Genomic DNA, 18,928 nt, shown 5'->3' on the forward strand with positions numbered 1-18,928 from the left:
TTATACTCTCCCAAACCTAGTCAAGTGTAATGGCTCGCCTTAGGTGCACAGAGCAGCAAACAATAAATGTTTCGGTTGAGGATGAACCCAAGGGTTAATATTTTACTCTCAAACATCAACGAAATTTCTCGCCATAGGAAACATTTGCTTAACGTCTCAGTTTACATCTTCATTCTAAAACTCTTGTCCTAGATCCGTTCTTAGTTGAGAATTTACTCTCTTGAAACATTGTTTAAGAGACCCGCTTGCTCTAATTCTCTCACAATAACTCCTGAATATTCACTGTGTTTCAGACGTCTGCTCAATACTAGAGAAAGATAATCAGACATCAAACCTGCTGCTGAGATTTCTTGTGACAAATGTGTCTCTGTTACATCTCATCACAAATTCAGCTCTTACAAATACGTACAGTTATGGACTTAAATCGACCACAACTTTTTTTATGATTAAAAAATATATATGTTCGGTACATGGAAAACCCTTCGCTTACTACAGGGAGGCGATATAGTCATCAATCTCTCCTTATTCCATTTAATAAAACATTTAGGCTATGTAAGTAATAAACTTCGTCTAAAATATAATAATATAATAAAATTTGTAGGATAACACTGACATAAACTTCATAAGCAGGAACTTCGTACATTCAGACAGACAGACATCATTAACTCGGGTCCTAATTGATCTCTCTTGTACAATTGACAACTGTTCTCCATGGAAATACCAGGGACGACGATTGAATGTGCAAATAGCACATCAATATCTGACATAATGACATATTCAGATTTGATTATATTCAAATTCAATACAAATTTACTGAAGTGTCTGCTACAAGGCTGGGCTAAAATCTGTGGGGTGGTTCCAAGACAGCCAAGATGATTATAGCACAATGCTTACTTGAATATATTTACTGTCCAGCCACGAAGCTACAAGTATAATTGATGATTATATTGTAAAACATTCTTCCAACAGAAAGTGTGTTATGCAATATTCTCTGTGAACACACACACACACACACAAATGGTCAAAAGCAGCCTTTCCTCTTTCTTGTGATTATTTTCATCCTGTTGCGATCTAACCTTCCCCTATGTACCCCGCTGTTGGGAGTGAAAATGCCTCTCCATTTCTTGCCTTCTCATCTTTACAAGGTCCGTCCAGATGGAGAGCAGCTCAGAATCCTAAAGCAGAATGGAGCTAGTGCCTAAATCCTGCTCTATTTCTTTGCTCCAATTTGGAGTTGCAGGGAAACCTCTGACCAGGATACCTTTGGGCCTGCCAATGCCTCCAGACAGCTCAAGGGCGGTGCATCCGCTAAAGGCTACATAGTAACAGTGTATTTTCTATCCCACAGTCCTGGCTACTGTTTGTGAGGCCCTCCTGAATTTATATGACCAGAGAATGTTATATTCTTTCCTAGTACTAAAAACTGCTTTGAAAACAAAAAAGAGAAACCAAAACAAAACCCAAGCTGGGCAGTGGTGGCTTAAGCCTTTTATCCCAGCACTCAGGAGGTGGAGGACAGAGGCTGGCATATCTCAATGAATTCAAGGTGAGCCTGGTCTACAAAGTGAGTTACAAGACACAACTGTCATATAGAGAAACCCTGTCTCAAAAAACAAACAAACAAAAAACAAAACAAGAAAGCAAAACAACCACCACAACAAAATAACTCAGAGGTATAAGAGAAAGAGGGCCAATCCTTTTGAAAATCACGACACCTGTCCAAGAGTTGAAATTATCCAAAGTAGTGGGTGATGGACTTCATTCAGAAGCCCCTGGGCTTGGCATAAATCTGCTTCCCTGCATTGCAGGTTTCCCACAACATGCTGGAGAGAGATACTCATCAGACATGGACTCTGCTCTTGAGTTTCCTTGTGGCAACATGGAGGACTGGGCGATCCTTCTCACTGCTCACTGAGGACAAAAAAGACCTAGTATTGACTACCGGGAACCAGGAACATGACATGAAAATTCTTCACGCTGTGCCACAGGAGACGACATGCCTCCTTACATGTTCTTCCCCCACTACCGTCCTGTCATGCAAGTGTTTCTGCCCGGATACGAAGGAAGTAATGCCCAAAATGTTGACAGAGATACAAAGCATTTGAGCTCATGTAAATCTGATCATTCTCTAAGAATTTTAGATTTTAAAATGTTTCCAGGAAATGGTTTTAAGGCTTCTTTATCTAATCGACGGATTTTGAAACATTTTATTACCCGTGACAGACAAACTGATTCCCTAAACCATTCCATATACTCCAGTTTCCTCAGTGATATCTCCTGCTCCGTTTCAGAAAGTATTTCAGATGAGGCAGCCTTCCACAGAACAGTTTCTCGATTTCTACATCTTCACAAAAATGGTTATTTCTGTAGTCAACTGCTCCACTGCTGAGCTATGCCCCTGAAAAATGATTGTTTCTAGGGACTTTAAGGTGATAACCTGAAATAAAGCAATTGCATGCTAGTTTGGCACTTACTTGGTATTTTGTTAACATGCTATAAGAAACATTAATGCATGCTTATAAAATTTTAGTTAACTACGTTTTTCAATCATTAGTTCGCTGTCTACTTTGAGGTCAGTCATTTCCCAAAGTTACCCTTAAGAACCAAATTCAAAGTTTCCAAATAACAATTAGGGACTTTCGAAGGGAAATAAATTCCAGAGTCTCTCTGGAAACGGGACAGTGAACAGGAAAGCTTCTCCCCGACCCTCTTGCCTATTTTCTAAGTTAATAAAGGAGGCCAATATATTCAGGATTTCGAGGTTAAGCCAAGCAGAACTCAGTATTTCACCAGGAGAGTCTAGTAGGGTATGGCGACACATAACCTCCATGCTCCATGGCCAGACTAGTTATAGTCTTGAGAAGTCACTTTACCACCCTCTCAAGGATGTCATTCCAATAAAGAATATCTGTGAAGGACCATTTGTACACAGGTTGCCACCAGATACTTTGTATAGCCAAACTAAAAATGTCTTAGGACACAGTCTGTTATTTCTGTTACTCCACCTCTGGGGGCTTTGTTGTACAACTTTAGCATTTGGTTTGAAAGTCTCAAAATGATTATGAATCAGCTACCAAGACCAAAGCATTGATGCTTGTCATTTTTTATTTTGTAGCTTTGATAAGGTGCTTATTAATAAATACATCCTTTTTAGGTAAAGTCCCCAGCAGAGAGAGGCCTTGTGTTTCTCCAGCATTGTCTTGCACCCCAGCTTCTAGCACTTCTCTATCTCTGCCATGATTTCTGCATGGACCCAATATACAGAGGATCTGGGCGATTTCTGAGTGGCACTGTAATTTCCTTTGGATTTAGTCTCATCACCACAGCTTTCATTTTTTCCATAACCATCTCTAAACCCCCCAACTACAATGCTCTAAAAGCGCTGTATGTGCCCTGCGCTTAGCAATTGTGGTTTTATTTTTTTAATCTCATAAAAATGAGCCACGCATGTAACCCTCACTTCCTTTCTTTTCCACTTTCGCTTCTTTGCCTTTTATTTTGTGAATTACCTCAGGGTTCCCAGTGCCCTAACTTACACAAAGTTGATCATCACTTATTCAGGATATCTTTTCCCTTTCATTTTTTTTCTTGCTAGGGTCCTTGTAAGGTATTTCCCAGGGCCTATTTTTACACACATGACCTTTGGGTCATTGTGAATTCTCCTGTTTTCATGTTGATTATAGGCAGAGTCATAGAGTTGGCACCAGGAACTTCTAAATAAAACATGCAAGTCCAGTTTGAAGCTGTTCCTCTGTGGACTAGCCTCTCTCTGGGAGCAACTGTAGCAACAAGCCATGGCTTTGAGATTGTACAGTAATTCCTCAAATTTATGGAAGACTTCAAAACTTTCTTCTGCTTTAGCTCCCCTTTTGTCCCCTGCCACTTGTATAAAATTTGCTTTGCCTCTCTTACGTGGGCCTTTAAAAACTCAGTTTTGCCTTATACTGTGGATCAGAGTGAGAGAAATATACTTTTTCTTTTTTACACCTGCTCTGGTCAACTCCCTGCCAACTCCCAGACTAGACAATCAGAATGTTTGTGTCACAATTCCTCGGCATCTAATTTCCCTTACTTTTTTTTGTTTTTCTTTAACAAGATTTCAGGAACAGAGTCCTATTTTCTGCCTTCTCTTTTCCCACTTTAATGTCCTCCAGTTTGTTGCCTCTGATCATCTCTCAAAATAAATGACTTTCAAGACACACATGTTGAAACTGGAATTCTCGTTGTTCTGGGCATGTGAATTTGTGCATTCTTTTTTCCAGTAAACACGTATTAACTCGACATCTACCCTGTGCCCCAAACCCCTATCAGTAAGTTGACGAGTAAGGTAGAAACCCTGCCCTCAAGGAATTTACAGTGTCTTAAGAAAGGCCAGTCATAAAGAAATACGCATTTTATGCTCCAATGTCCAAGCCACAGAGATTAGTTGAGGTTACAGGAAACCTCCCCAAAGATTCAGAACAGAAGATTAAGGCTACGGGATTTTTGTACTATCTCAGTATGAGAACACCAGTGGGAAGAAGCATTTTCCAACAGGACCAAGAACATGTGGCAGGTGCATGGGAAATATGAGAATCTGGAAAGCTTGAAGGGGCCTCTCAGTTAAAATATGGCTCCAAGAGAGGCAAATGGTGTTTCTCTAACAAAGTAAAGACCACAAGGTACATGTTGAGAACTTAGGACTGAAAGCCTTCTCTGAGAAATCATGGGCCAACCCACACTTTCTCTAGCAATCCTTGAATCCTTGTTAATGACTTCAGTCTCTGAGCTCACAGGGCCTTGGCTTACAAGACATTGAATATCACTTATTTGAACTGTTAGTTCAGCCACATTCCTTGTGCAATGTCCCTGTGCTTATTTTTACATCTCGAATGTTGCTGTTTTGGTATTGATTATACCATGCCAGTCCATGGTATTGGCACCGGATCCAGAAATCTGAATTTTCAAAGTAAAGCATTCAAGTCCAGTGTCAAGCAAGATTATTTCCTTGTGGCCTGGGAGAAGGGCAAAGGGAAGAAGGAATTCTTCTTCTTCTTCTTCTTCTTTTTTTTTTTTTTTTTTTGGAAGTGTTGGTGTTTCCCTTGTAGTCCTCTGTCCTTGTAAGTCAGAGCCATGGTAATCAGCAGCCAAAACTGCAAAATTCATGCATTTCAAGTTCCCCCTCCCCAGGACTTCCCTGAAGACGTATCATCCAAATCTGGGCTTTTCTTTCTCCTCCTCATCAGTGATGCTGGGGGAAGATCTCTCTGACTTTTTGGGTAGCATGTACTGGATTTGGCTTTTCTGGGTGAATGCTCCTTTAATAGATCTACTGAGCATGCCCCCAGTGGCTTGGCACTTATCCCTTTGGTCAGTTTTCTTTCTCCCCACTACTGCCACTTCCCTCCTGGAAGTCCTACTGCTTATCTTTGTACCAACATAGATTCTGGGAAGCTTATCCCCAAAGCACTTGCTGTCACAACCATGGAACCATCCTGGATTCATTCCCAGTCCCTGAGAAATGAGGATCCCCAAAGCTGAGTTTCTGCCCTGCTACCTCAACCAAAGCTTATCCACCTTTAACTAGGTGTCGGAAATAAGGCACCTGGGCTTTGAAACATCTAAAGCAACATGACCGGCCACATGCTCTGTGCTCACTTGGAGAATGAAACTGCCCAGGTACTGCTCCAGCAGGGCAAGAGAGTGTGTACTGGATGGCCTGAAGCACCCTATAGTCAGCCTGGTTCATCCAAGACCACCCCCCCCACTTGTCCCAACTTGAGTGTCTTGAGTCTCATATTAATCTTACTTCTGCATTTTTTTTCCTTTTCCATTTTTATTTTTCTTCCCCCAGTTGCTTTCTGTGCTCAGCAATGTGTGTATCTCTAGACAAAATTTAACTTTTTTTCCCCTGGTTTTGCTTCTCTGTCCCTCCATATCTTCTTCTTTGTTAAGACAGGATCCAGGTGTCTCTTGATTCCATTGTTGTTTAGCAAGCAGGGATGTCTGCTGCCCAAAGGAGGCACAAAAAAAGAAAGTCAAGGAATGGGTTAAAGTGCATGGTTCCAGTGTATAAAAGCAAAGTGCCTTGCCCCGTAAGCCATCTCATCTCTGCTATTCAGCTCCTGTTACTCTTTCATAGCTCTATAAGCATCCCCCGGTCACTCAGTGATTGCTAAGTGGAAAAGGAATGAGATCAAGCTCTTTGTTCACCATCTTTGCATCGAGGCTTTCTCTTCTCTGAGAACATCTAGGCAGGACTCACTCCCTTCTTGAGATTATTTTTTGTAAATCCCCTAGGATGTTTTCCTTAAAGAACACCTTGCCTGCCTTCCTTCCATTCTCCACAGTAATTTTTTTTTAAATCAGGGGAAAAAAGAAAGATAACAAAAACAACAACAGCCAAAAACCAGTCAAACTCCTTGCGTTGCTTGACTTTTAATCCTTCCCACCGCCAGAACTCTGGCATAAAACATAGCTTAATAAATGTTTGATAGATAAAGTAATTGTGTTCAGTGATATTAGACAAACTTCTCAAGTGCTTTTCCATGTTGATAAGACATAGGAAGCCAGCTAACAAAGAGAAGCATGGATAAGAGGAGCTGAATTAAAGAACAGGGAAGGTGCTGGGTGTTGGGTGTGTATCTTTTATGTTATGGACCGTAAAGCTGAAGCAAACCTTCTTTCAAACGACCATGGCGGTGGGAAAGCTCTGTCTTCACTGTGAGAAACATGACAAAGGAATGGCACCTGTAATAAATGGATCAAGGCCAGTCCCAGAGCTCAGTCAAAGTTTGAAAACTTGGACCCAGATTTTCATCCTAAACTATGACGGTACCAATTTTCAAGCTGCGCATAACTTCTTGTGCTCCCCTCTCCTGCTTCATATCCTGATATCAGGAGGTCAGGGTGGAGCTATAGCTGTCATCATCAACATTTCTAAGACGTGTTTCAGCACAGGTGATAGCTCTGACGGCAACAACATTTTCTTGCAGACCCTAGTGATTGATGGCAAAACAAACACATCATTAAGCTTAGTTTTCTTTTCTTCCCTTCTCTTTCCTTTCCTTTTCTTTTCCTTTCTTGTCATTGTATCAAGACTCAAACTGAGAGTATTGACCCCTTTTGCCTTTAGGCCTGTATCTCAGCACCAGCAAGAACATGGGACTGGGACGTCACAAAGGTCAGGAATTACCGAGGGTGGCACACTATTACCTCATGGAAACAAGATGAGTACATCACTACCAACTCCTCTTGCCTTCTGATAGGTTCGGGAGGCATTGATTGATATCTGGACCTTGTGTAGTGTCCAAACATCACTTAGCAAGTGCCAGAACTCAGAAGTAGAAGAAACAAAGTACCTCAGGAGTTTTTCAGTAGTCTAAGCTTCCCCTCATCCAAACTATTATTTCTCTCTTTTTTACAGAGACGGTGGGGTGGGGGGGGGGCATGCATAATTGAAGGCTGTGTGTTTCCAGCTTTTCACATTAACTTTTTGTCCTCACGACCAGAGGCCAGAACCCTCATTTCTCCCTATTTCTTCATATGCTACCTGCTTCTGCCTTTACTTTTCCAACCCCTCCTCCCTGCTTCTTTCGCAGGGATTTTTTTTTCTTTCTTCATGCTGAAAGTTGACACATGAAGAAAAGGTTGGATGTGTTACAGATGCTGTACTTAAGAGGATACAACGCTTGAGCCTGGAGCCCAGTGTCTGCACTTTCACCCTTTCTCAGTCTCCCCAGGTCCACTTTCGCTTTCCATTCACAGCTACTGCCAGCACCCCGCCCCGATACATCTGATTCTTTTGTCATTTTATCCCTATAGCTTATTCATTTCTTTATTTCTGTGTATATATTCCTATAGTTGCTTCTCTCGGTTAGCCTATGATTTGTTCTCTGATGGGGACATTATAGCTCCACCATTGATACCCTGCTTTTCATAGGAAGGACAGAACTAGATGGCTAAGGCGATCCAGAAAAAGAAACTAAAACAGTATGTCATGTGACCAGTTCCAGCCTATCCCGCAGAGAAACGGCTTATGGGCTGAGAGAGTAGGAAATATCCCCACACCTTACAAGTGGCATTCTGCCCCTCTCATCTCTTCTAAGCACTCCAATTTCTTGGTTGATATTCTTTCAGCCAATAGACAGCACCCTCTGTTGAACAGATATGCTCATGAAATCACAGTTTCCAACATTCTTTCTGTCTGTCTCTTTGCCTTCTGGCTAGGATCTATAAAAATATGGCTTTCTTTCCCAAGTGTGCTTCCCATTGTAGGAACCACATGCAGGAAGCTGGGTTTAACATTTCAGGAAGTTTCTCCCTGAAAACAACACGTGCACAGACCCAGCATAATACGGCCTGGGTATTTACGTGACTTTTCCATTTGCCACCCGAGAGATTGATTCCCTAGGTTGACCTGCAAGCTCCACCTCTAACATCTTACATGTCATTGAAGAGCCCCTTTTTCCAACATTAAGTGCTTGTAGAGGAAAAGGCACTGTTTCTCATTCATTGTTGCATCCCTAAGGATTATAGCGCACCGGACTCATCTTGAGGTCCAGGGATGTGTTTTTAAAGACATTCAAGTCCAAAGACTTTCAAGGGACAAAGTGTTACCTAACAGTGCCAGGAAAAAAAATGATTAAAAAAACAACAGTGCCAGGAAAAAAAAATGATTAAAAAAAACAAACTCATAAGGCAAAATCACAAGCATTGGGAGAAAAGGCAGGAATGCAAGTCAGTGAGTTAGAGGAGGGATGGCTTTAGTTTTTCAGGTAAGCATGGCTTTGGTGTGTCTTGGACATTTGCAACTGAGAAATCCTAGTAGATACCAAGAAACTAGGGGTCAGTACTTAGGGAGAGCAGAAGTTCCCAGATTGTTCTTTCCCAAGCAGGAATAAAAACTGCAGATGAAGACAAGTTCCCAAGCCTTCAACTTAGAGAAAAAGAAAAGGATGACTTAGATCTTCAGGTTTAATAAATGTGTGTGGAAAAGAACAGAGTCCACAAATGCTCCCTTCAAAATAGGCATGCTCAATTGCAGGGCATAATCATATCAGTCCACAAAGCAGGGTCCCCAGGAGACAATGCATGGTCAGGGTGTGGTCCACGGGTGGTGCTCGAGGGCTGAGTGGCAGATAAGTCTTCTTGCACAAGAACCAGGTCAAAGATGTAATCCAGGAAATATTGGGACTTGTCAAATTCAAGGGGTGCCGAGACAAGGAGTAACCCTGAGCAAAGGGATAATATGGAAAAGGAAGATTGTTAGCCAGGGCCATCAGACAAAACTACCTAGCTTTATCTTGTCTCTTGAAAAGGAACTTTGGGAATGTATCGTGTGATCATCTCCTACCAGAGAGCAATGAGATTAAGCCTGTGTCTACAAAGGCATCCTTTTTCCCACCTTAGGACACAACTCACCTTCTTGTGGCTATGTATCCTTCCCAGGAATAAATGAAACTCAAGTTCAGCCTTAATCACTATGGTTCTTAGTGGGTACAGTCATGCCCAGACTTAACTCCATTTCTTTTGGGAATGCCTGTTTTGAAGGGAGAATGTGTGGGTCTTTGTCAAAGTCATCCATCTCAGTGCCCAATCTGGGAGATGATTTGGTTGAAGACCAAATAAAGATGCACAGGGGCCAGTTCATAGAAAGGAAGGTCACAGCTGACTCCAAGAACTAGTAGAACTTCTGTAGTTTGCCCTATAACCCCTTAGCTCTCTTGTGTGTTGGCTACATCCCTTCCTTTTCTCTCTCACTCCTTTCATCCTACATTGCACCTTGTGAGCTGGCCAGGGTATGCAGGGTGAGGAGTATGCCCCAGTCCTTGCCTTTGACAAAATGTCCTATTTCTATTTTTTTCTCTTAGCAGCCTGCCCTTCATGTTCATTCCACATGGACACTTCCTCTCCTTCAGAATCATAAAGTGAGATTCATTTCCAAGGGGAGGGCAGAACTTTGTACATGTGCCCTGAGATGAGCCACTGGGCTTTTCCCTGTCCCCGTCCCACTGTAACTTCCCTGCCCTAGACTTCCTTTTCCTATGCGCCTCTCAGTTCTGCTTCTCCTCTTTAGGAATCTATCTGTCTTCTTCTTCTTCTTCTTCTTCTTCTTCTTCTTCTTCTTGTAAACCCCCTCTCTATTTTTTTCATCATGTTACAGGTTGGCCATCCTTTCTCCGTGTTGGTCTATATTTTTGAAAACAAATGTAAGAAAAACATTTTCTGCAAGTGCACAAAATGAAGTAAAGATGAGGTCATGTGCATACGAAAGAGCATGCACATCCTTGTGTTCCTGGACTCCTTATGGCATGAAAGTCATTCCTTCTTGGATGCCTCAAGGGTTCACAGTCAAAAAGGACATAGTCTCTAGGGACTTCATCTTTATTCATCAGTTCCCATCCTTTGGTTTTTCTACTCTTCAACTGAATATAGCAAAGAATTCCTGGTTGATTATTGCACTGTACATTTGAAAAACTCCTCCTCTATGGAATGCAAGTCTATTTCCTGTGCTGGGATGACTAACCAAGGATTATCTTTAATAGTTACTTGCAACAAGAAGGATGTTCCAGATCTATGGTCAGCTAGAAGGATCTGGGTTTCAGCTCTGTGTCTAGGTTTAGGAGACCATACCCGGCTTTGTATTTGGTCATGTGATAGACTCTTGACAGTCATACATGCCCCCCTCAGAATGTGAGATCACTGAAGACAAGCCAAACAATCAAAGAACTGAATCCTCTTCTTATGGCATAAATATTGATGAGATATAGGATTTTATAGATAACCTGACAGCTAAGGTTATCTGGCTTTCCATACCCCTAGAGAAGGAGAAAACCTCTTAGAATGAGGATAATGAACAATCCTAGGTGCAAGAACTTGGATCCCTACACCTTGCTTACTTTATTGTGACTTGGGCATTTGTAAATCATTTTCTGCTTCCTGAACTCAATCTAACAGCTCAGCCTACCCCCCCCCCCAGAAGATTTTCCTTGGTTCTTTGCTTCTCCAAGACTGCCTAATTTTCAGTAGGGAAATGAGTCGCCTGGGTGGAGCTTAACAGAAGTCAAGGAATCTTCTGATTCTGTGAAAGCCTGCAATCTGTTGCCTGGCTTGGCTGAGAGGGTATCTTCTGCTTTAAGGAATGTTTACTGGGAAGTCTTTCTATGCAGAGAAGCCTATCCACTCTCCATTACACTTCTGTTTCTGAGAGGCAGAGGGTTCCCGCACGATGTGTACCAAGCTACACAGTGTAGGAGTTTGCTGTACGTAAAACAACATACATGGTTTCTTAAGGCTCTTTGGGAATGGAGTCAGTTAGTAGGATGGAGGACTGAAAAGAAGTCAGAAGGACTTCCAGAAGAGCTTGGGACTGCCAAGCCGTTATACAAAGGCAATACAGAGTTGGGATCCGGGCCTCTGGGCCTCTGTATTCAGAGTAGTATTTCCCGAGAGGAGTGATGCGCCTGGGCACTCAGATGAAAAACTTAACTTAAGACTCTACCTGTGTGTCCTTTTGCATAGTTCCTTCACAAAGAACCCCTAAAGACGGGGCTAAGTTCATCTTCCAAGCTAGGTGCTTGACACAGGGGCTGGCTTGCAAAAGAGTCACCCTTTCATGCCCAGCCTGGTCTGTGTTCTTGAGTTTGTGTTTTTCTTTTCAGTCTTCAATTCATTCGGGCCCTACACCGACACGACTAGAACCAAGGTGATGGGTCACTATGTAAAAGGTATGTGCCTACTTGTATGTGGACAACACAGAAACTTGCTGGTCCCATTCTAAGAGACTTCCTTTTCCTTCCTCTGAAAATTTCCCATTTCCTATATTCTCCTATCCCATTCTACCGTGAAAATCAGAAGGTTTTGATAATTCTCCTGCTGAGTTTCCATCCTGAAACACAACAGATTTCCCACTTTGGCATCTCTCCTCTGTTCACCTTTGGGGGACCAGGGTTCCCTGCTTCTGGCTTTTACACACCTACTTTTGGTAAGCTCTCCTACCTCTTTTCTATGTTTGTTTCCATTCCCAGTCTTGTTTTCTGTGTCTCTACCTCTGCCTGCAAAGGTAAAACCATGGGGTTTCTTCTTTGACTTTCTTGTATCCCCAGGTCTCTAGGCTTTTGAGGCATAGGGATCACATTTTGTGATCTACACCATAAACCTGCCAGGATGGCAGTGGCTGTCCCCCAAAAGCTTAAGGACAACCCTTCTGCCTTCCTCCTTGGGGTGTGCTTTTTCTTCAAAGTTGAAAAAGAAGAACAAGAAGAGGTGTGTTAAAATACACAAGAAAAAAATCACCACTTAGTCTTGGGCTCTGTTTTTAATCATGAGGAAATACTACCTTAGTGACCCTACAACGCCATTCCCCTCTCCATCCACCCGCTTCGTGTGATTTCCTTTGGGACTCTCTCCCCACTGACTATTAAACACCACTGTCTTCTTGGACACAACCATGGCCCTCTGCATTTTCAGTTGTATTCCCAGCCCCCATGAATATTTGACAACCTCCCACACACATGGATTTGGGGCCTCTCACTTCTCCTACTTTTCTGAGACCATAACTCACCTAACACAGAAGTACGCATCCCATGGGAGACTGTAGGGCACGGTTTCAGAACTCCTTATTGAAGGTCTCCAGAATTTTGAATATACGCCACACTGGAGGGTTAGCAGTCATTCAGGTATTTTTCCTGATTCCTCAAAATACTGGAATGTCAAGGGAAATGATGCTGAGTTAAATGTTCAAGTTAGCTACGCCCTTTAAGGGATGAGACCTTGACTGACAGAGGCCTGCTTCACATCTTGTTACCTCAAAAACATCCTAACTGGGCCTCAACTGTCATTCCTTATTAGTGGCGTTAGCTCTGTATGAGGTGCAGAGAGGGAAAAAGCCTGTGGGATCTCTAGGGCTAATGTCTACCATAATCTCGGAGAAAATATCTGTGAGAAACTCCACTTTATCCATCAAGACCTGGGGGTGAAAAAACTGAGGTGCGCTCTCAGTCTGGCATCCAGTTCAGGATCATAGCCGCATGGTGAAACCTCCATCAGTGGGTTATCACATCCATATGATGGACCGCTGTGTGATGAGGGGACAAAAGGAGATCCTAAGAGCAGGGAAGAGGGGGCGTGTTCATCCCACATACGCAGCTGGCACATGTTTGTCCCGTCTTGGAACATCTTTGAGGGTTAAAGTTAACAAGCCTGTGTGGATTGCCTCCCCAACCAATAGAGAAACCGTGGGGACCTGACAGTGGGCCTGTCTCCTACACCTCAAATAGTCAAAGCAGCTTATCCAGAGAAAGCCACCTTGGAAACGAGACTAAAGAGAAATTCTGAGAAAGCCCTTAGGCCCCATGTGTTATGCCCTTCTCAAACTGCATCCCCCCCCCCCCCATCTTCCAAGTGCTCAAACCATGTCTGAAACACCTTGTTCCCAGCCTTATCTTTCACAGAGAGAAGCTTGGAGTTCCCACATCTCTGCTTTCTGTGTAAGACGCCATCCTTTCTGGCAAGAGGAGCTGGGAAGCCTTATTGTCTTTGCAGGTCTCATAGTCCTGACACAGCCTGCTTCCCGTCACTCGGGTGGGGAAGGAGACAAATGGACAAACAGCATTATGTGGGAATGGCACTGAATGTTGGCAGGGACTTTTTAGGGTTTCCCAGTCACATGGCACATAGTATACTCCAGCTGTGTACTCTGTGTTGTGCCTGGGCCCAGGAGGACTCAGCCCTTCCCCAGAGAGAGGGTAAGGCCTACCCCCTACTTCTAAATTGGCTGTCGAATTTGAGACTCCTCAGAAACGAGCTTCTCAAGGCTGCCTGAGCTTAAAACAGAAGAGTTTCAGAATCTTCAAGAAGGTGAGGGATCCAGGAGCTGTTTTTTTTCCCCCCTGGCCCTTAGCCTGGAAGAGCAGTCTTTTGTCCCTGAGCTGGGATAGCTGTCTTTGAATTCTCAATGAAGAAAAAGACCCTAAAGAATGTAGTTAAGCACGGCTATTTCTGCTGCTGCTTCTTTAAACCATGCAGATAAGATATACCAGCATGCTTTTCAGATTTGCTGTCACCTACTTGTGTGTTGGAAGCTTCCTTCATCATGGGCAGTGGCTTCCAAGCAAGCCCAGAAAGGGTATCTGACCAGAGCTGGGGAGAGGGATGGAGACTCTGAAAAGTGATTCTCTCATTCTCTGTGTCTACCGACCCAGGACAATAGGTCTCAGTAGGTCCCAGCAGAGGGGGTAGCCTCTGCTTCATGAAATACTTTCAGGCCTGGGATCGGATTTCTCACTTTTCCCTTCATTTACATTGCCCTCTAAGCCAGGCATGCCGTGGCGTCAGGGTCAGAAGGTAAAAACAGGGCACATCTGCTTGCAACAGGAAAAGTTCTCTTGCAAGACGCCACACGGCCCTGTCTGGCCTTCTTGGCTGCCCAACTTGTTCCTGAAGCTACCTCCTCACTTGAGAGGTCTCTGACTGCCTCCATTTACCTTGAGCCCAGTCAGGCCTGCGCAGCTCCACCTCACTCTGTACTTCTTGGTCCTAAGATCACTGTGGCTCACTCAGGTCCCCCTTGGGACTCTTTCCCTTCTCCTTTCTCCGCCTGTCCTGTCTTTTGTGCATATTAGTGAGTCTCACCAGCTCTTTTCACCTACCCTGCTAGTCTCTGTTTCCTTGTGCAGAAACAATCCTTGCAGCGTTTGAGCTTTCTTCAAAGTCTGAGTCCTATGGGTATTTGTAATCCATCATATTACACCATGTTTGGGTTTGTCTCTCAGCAGTGGATGGTGCAGGCAAATCAGCATGGCTGGGGCAGACCCAAAGCTCCACCCGACTCAGATACCACCATTCTTCCTTCCCTATATCTAGTTTGTGATGGCAGAGATTCACTATCTTGGTAACACTCTAACTTCACCCCTTCTCTCGAGACCTTAGCTGAGATCTCAGAGACTCCTAAGAGGTCACCTTCCTTTTGGAATCAGGTCCTGGACCTCTGCCCCTCTAGTGGTGGAACTAAGGAATCACTATTCAGAAGTTCACCCTGCTCCTGTGAGCACTGACACCCCAAAGCCTGGGTCATTACCAATTTTTTTGTGCTCCTTCCCCCAGTCTTTAGAAGTCTCTGAATCTTGTCTGTGATAAGCTCTGGTGGCCCCTTACAAATCTGTACTCTCCATTATTTAGAAGAATGCTAATAATGGCTGTCTTAGGCCCTACTCTTCTTGGATAAAATGACCCTAAGTAGTTTCCTTCTGCTCAACACACGCTGCTGAATGTCAGGACTCTGATATCGCAGAAAGTCCTGAGTGGACAAAGAACTAGGTTTGCTATTGCCTGTTGGTGAGGCATAGGGAACAATCAATACTTCCTGAACAAGAAGACTCCCTGAAGGGATTTGGGTCTCTCAGAAGTTGTGGTCATCTGTGTGGGTGGAAATAAAGAAGTCTATATATGTATATATGAGCCTTCATCCCGGACTTTGTATTTTGTTGTTGTTGTTGTCCTCATCATGTCAATCTTCCCCTTCCCACTACAGAGGAAATCTAAAAGAAGAAATATGTTCCTTCGTCTTTCTGTCTCCAACAATAGTGATCAAAATGCCAATGAGAGCCACCCTGGTCAGGATGCTTCTGTCCCTAAGATGTGTAACAGTTTGGTCTGTGGGGAAGTTGAAGAAATGACTCACGCAGTCTTCTGAAGGGACCTCCCTACCCTTTTTTTGCTAGGTCTCTGTACATGTGGTCATGCTCCACGAGCCATCGGGGATGTCAGATTTAGATGCTTCTGAGGCTCTGATTTAAGAGAAGTCTTAGCCTAGACTCCTCTTGAACAACCTCACATCATTAGACCATGTTGAGGCCCAGCCATTAACATCCTTGAACTTCTCTGGATATCTAATTTCAGTTTCCATTACAGGACATGTCATGTTTCTGCCTAATATGCTGGACCTCCGAGAAAGCAGGACAAAAAGGCAAGAGAGCAACTCAAGAGTAGTTTCCTCAACCCTCAGAGACAGACAAAGAAGCAGCTGCTCAGTTGAGGATTGTCCAGAGAACCCGAGAGTAAGCCCTAGAGGAGAGCTCTTGGTCATTCCTCTTTCTTTCCCAATGATTGCTATGTCTAGGCCCACAATGCTAAGCCTTCCTCCTACCCTGGGAGCCATTGCTGAGACCCCACTCACACATTTGAATTCTCTGCTGGGCTTCCTTGGAGGAAAAAAAAATGTTCCAGGTTGGAGATTGACAAGTTTAAAAGGGCCCAGGCTTGTCACCTCAGCTTAGTTCCATAATGGATACTTAACTCTCCACCATTAGAGGGGGTGCTTAGCGTTCTGAGTTGAGTGTTTGGAGGCTATAATTTATTTCAGAAAAATACTGTGTCTCCACCCTTAGGCCCTCAGGGGAGTTCTGCTTTCCCTTGTTTTCAGCCCTGGGATTTTTGGATGCCTGGGGAAAGTTTCCAGTGTATAGATAAGGGAAAGGCATTTGGTCTTCCTGTCCATTGGGCTGGTCTCCTTTACTCCCTTTCCTGTCTCCCATTCACCAGCTACCCTGTGAGACTTGGTTCTTTTGGCCACAGAAGCCTCTGAGTTCAGTCTCTCCCATGACTTGCCCACTCTGGCCTTGGTCTCTTACCCACTCTAACTTGCTTCCCATCACTTCCTCTTCCTTTAGCCTCTGCCTGGCCAAGGGTTCTGCCCTGCCAGTCTTTCTACTTTATTTCTCCGATTTCCCTCATCAGAAGTATTCAAGTCTTCTCTCATCTCTGTGTTTGTTTCATGAAAGTACATTTTCCTTATGGGGAAACTGAGATACAGGCAGGTCCCAGATAGTGGGGTAGATGGCAGGGCATGATATCATAGAGAAAGCCCAGACACCCTGGCTGTATACTCTGGTTTCTTTCCCATTCCTTCTGCTCTTTGGATCCCTCCTGCTACTGCAGCCCCCAAGAGTACTGATCTTTGGCGAGTACCTCAGAGAAATTTTCAACCTCATATCGTCGTGATAGATAAAGCATGGCTATCATCCATGCCCATCTCTTTGTAAGGACTTTGATCCTTAGAGATTTATTGGTAGCATTGTTTAAATTTATAGAAATAGATAATTTCTTCTCAGGGAACTCTTGAAAGGAAGTGTTTGGAGAAACTTCCAAATTATGCAGTGGACTCTTCCAAGTCTTGTCTCTTGAGAGGGAGTTGAAAACCACGAGGCTCTTTCTCCCGAGCCTCAGCACTTGCTGCCTTCCTTCTGGAATACAAGATGGGAGTGAAACTAGGAATGGGGGGGGGGACCAACTGTCAACCCAGCCTACGAGCCCTTCCCCCTCCCTGGACCACTGGCAGTTGCTTCTGTTGGGGTTTCCAGAGCTTCCCCGCAGGGCTCTGGCCACATTCTAACAGTTGGCTTGTGTGGGTACCTCTTCTTCCCGTGTAGGTCTTAGGTACAGAATTTTCCAAAGAAAGGGGCTTCTAACTGGGCACCTTCAGATCTGCCTCAGAGTAAGCTACCACTTTGGTGCTTTAAATGCATTTTAATTTCTTCTGAATATTTGGGAAGAGAGGCATCAGGACCCACATTGTTTTAGAGTTCAGGGAACTGAGACATTAACTACCTCCACTGAGTAACTACCCATTCCAGATATTGTCTTGCCCCAGATATCCAATATCCCTCACGTAAAAACTCCTCCATGGGTGGTAGGGCCAGCTGTGGTTATTAGTCGCCTCTTTGTGGCAAAGTCATACTTCAAGGTATCCATTCTCAATATGAGTTGTCAGGCCTCTCTCTTCAGACCAATGACTGAAGGAAGATGAGGGAAGAGATACGGATCAACAAAGGAGCATGCTTGATACACCTGAGAAGGTTGACAGGGCTTAGTTAGAGGATCTGACATCGCACTGCTCTTCCCAAATGGTCTTTCAAGGTCTTCAAGCCTGCGGTGTCACTTCTTTTAGGCTGGAGTTGAACGTCTCCTAAAGCTCAAGTCCACTGTGGTGAAGTCATAAGACTCTGGCTCCACCTCGTCAGCCATCTGCAGCTGTACAGACATCTTAACACCCCTGTTCTCTCTCCTATAAGTCTCATGCTGACAATTCCCGGAAGCTACAACATTGTCGCTGCAGTTTCTGGCTGGGCCGGGCCTCAGAAATGCCTGGGAAGGAAAGGAAGGCCAAGGGCAGGCCTTCTTTAGAGGCCTCTAAAGTCATCAGTTCAGTTTCACCCCTTCTTGCTTTATTTTGCAAACCTGATTGAGCGATTTATTCCAAGAATAAGAGGAGGGCAGAGGACAGTACTTATTATAGTATCTAATGTTGGAACTCTCCTTCCTCAGGCTCAAGCAATTCTCCCACTTCCTCATTTACACTACGGTTTCCTGAGGTGTGCTATAATCCCTCCATCATAGGCCCTAACGACTACTGACTGCCTAGTCCTCAGGTCTTGTTTTCAGTATTCTTTGTTCCATGCTGGTCCTCCTGACTTAGACTGCTTCCCCTCTTATTAGTATACACGGAGAAGGGTCAAATCAGCTTTCTTGTGTCAGGATGTTTTAAAGTATATGTTCATCATGACACAGACCATTCTCTAAGCAATTTGGTTTGCTTTGGTCAATCACCAGGCTATCAAAATGTGTTCTGCACACACTTTTTTTTTATGTTGTTCCAAGTGAGCAAGGATAGGAAGCATTATTCAGCTTCTCATTCTCTTTTTTGGTCTATTAAACATCTGGATGGCTTTATCTGCCCACCATTCTTCTCTTTTCATTTTTAGAGAGGACTGTACAAAAAAAGAAAGGTAGAGGATTACATGAGAAGTCACCCTCTGGCATCCCTCAGGGTCTTTCCCAGTGACTCTGATGGAAACAGGAGAAACACCTTACATCCCCCATGGCCACTTCTCCAGTGTTTCAGGAATTTCGGTTTCAAAACTGTCTCTTCCCAAATCTCTTCCATTTACCA

The 18,928-nt window shown here is 43.9% G+C and overlaps 1 pseudogene; it reads left to right on the top strand.

The window, feature by feature from the left end:
• The first annotated feature begins 6,674 nt into the window (after nucleotides 1-6,674).
• The window catches only part of LOC121448321, a 52,828-nt pseudogene continuing 40,574 nt past the window's right edge, over nucleotides 6,675-18,928 (top strand).

Source organism: Microtus oregoni, unplaced genomic scaffold (assembly GCF_018167655.1).
Source record: "Microtus oregoni isolate MIOR12 unplaced genomic scaffold, Mior012 000000F_ref0000247, whole genome shotgun sequence".
Taxonomy (NCBI): Eukaryota; Metazoa; Chordata; class Mammalia; order Rodentia; family Cricetidae; genus Microtus; species Microtus oregoni.